This window comes from Oreochromis niloticus, linkage group LG19 (assembly GCF_001858045.2).
Source record: "Oreochromis niloticus isolate F11D_XX linkage group LG19, O_niloticus_UMD_NMBU, whole genome shotgun sequence".
NCBI classification, from domain to species: Eukaryota; Metazoa; Chordata; class Actinopteri; order Cichliformes; family Cichlidae; genus Oreochromis; species Oreochromis niloticus.
Window position 1 is genome coordinate 13696959 of NC_031983.2, and position 1750 is coordinate 13698708.

Genomic DNA, 1750 nt, shown 5'->3' on the forward strand with positions numbered 1-1750 from the left:
AATATGATGTTTTATTTAAAGTGAGAGGATTCCAGCTGCGCTGTTAATCCCTCTATAACGCGGCTAGCCATGCTGTACTGGTTGCATTCACGAGGAAACTGGTTAGCTTTCTCTCTTTTCTTCGCTTCTGCCTTTAATTCATATACAGTATATATATATGATTGCTGAAGATAACGCAAGCGTGAGGAGGTGCTTAAGTGCTGTCACTGCTTGTATATTTTCTATATATGTATATTTCCATATATTCAGGCTTTGTAGCTAACAGTTTATTTTTTTAATTGTTTTACCTTTTTTCGTAGCCATTAAGGCATAGTTTTATAACAGGAGATGCTTGATGAATGAGGATGCATTAACTCTAGTGGTAGTTCACAAACAACAAGACCTTGAGCTTTCAAAAACCTTCATAATAATAAGCATCTCTGAAATACCCTGAGTGTCTGAATAGCACATGACGAGGTGGCCGAGTGGTTAAGGCGATGGACTGCTAATCCATTGTGCTCTGCACGCGTGGGTTCGAATCCCATCCTCGTCGGTCTCATTTTAGGGAGGAGATAGCTCACTAGGTTCGCCCAATGATCGGGGGGTTCAAATCCACCGAACGGCTACCCAGAGGTACGTCTGAGCAAGGTACCGTCCCTACACACTGCTCCCTGGGCGCTAGATTGGTGGCTGCCCACTGCTTCACTGGGTGAATGGGTTAAATGGAGAGTGTAATTTCTCTACAGGGGATTAATAAAGTATACCAAAAAAAAAAAAAAGTTGTCCGTTAATACCCGCAGTTTGTTAGTAATGTTTATGTAAAGTGGTCTAAACGGGACAAGTAAATGCATCTGAATAAATTGTACAAAGTAAGCTCATCAGTTTATTTTCATTCATGTCAGTAACAGCCCACTTTAAGAAAACTGTTATTTACATCTAGTCATTCCTTTGAGTCTACACATATTTCTGCATATCATATTAGCTACAGAAATTGCATCACTTATTAATGGCTGCCATGTAGGCCACAATACTGGGTACCATCTGGGACTCACAAACTGGCTCTTATCAATTTCTTATCAAAACATAACTCTGAGCTTCTGGGTTAGTTCATGCGTCCATCTCCTTATCATTTGTGAAAACAATCATAGCCCTATTTGTTTACCAGATTTACCAAATTTGGGAGTCTACATTTCGAGATGAGCCGATCGTTAAAATGCTTCTAGATATTTACCTACAAAGCCATCTAATGAAACAAATGTCATGCATGATCATTTTGCAGGCTGAATTAAGGCCATGAAGATTACTTTCTCCAATTTGTGATGTCAAATGACGCATTTGAACAAATGACAGGTATCAGGTGCTCTGCTTTGCCCGTACAGAACCCATTAGACCTGTCTGCAATTCATCTTCATTACATCGCTCACCTTTCATGTCATCTTTTCTTGTCATTTATCAATTCACTTGCACTTTTTAGATCCATATTTAAAGGTCTATGTTGTTTTTGACATAAAAAAAGTGACAGAAATTATTAAGTCCTGGGTCTTTAAGAAAGCAAGTAATTGTTGCGTATTGAAGTTAGAAAAGAAATTAAGCAAATGTAGCATCAAATACAAGGCAGATAAAGTGAGTAAATTTACAGGTATTCTACTCTGATGTTCTGGAAAGAGCTGCAACAGGTTCGCCGTGCTGTTAAAGTGAGAGGCAGGGTAACACCGCACTCGAGTGCTATCAACAGCACCACTTACAGACGCAATTTACTTTGCATCACAAA

General features: G+C 39.1%; 1 non-coding gene across 1 annotated transcript; it reads left to right on the plus strand.

The window, feature by feature from the left end:
- The first annotated feature begins 450 nt into the window (after positions 1–450).
- Positions 451–532, plus strand: trnas-gcu (transfer RNA serine (anticodon GCU)). The gene has a single exon. It is a non-coding gene; the product is annotated as a tRNA-Ser (tRNA).
- Positions 533–1750: the final 1218 nt, after the last annotated feature.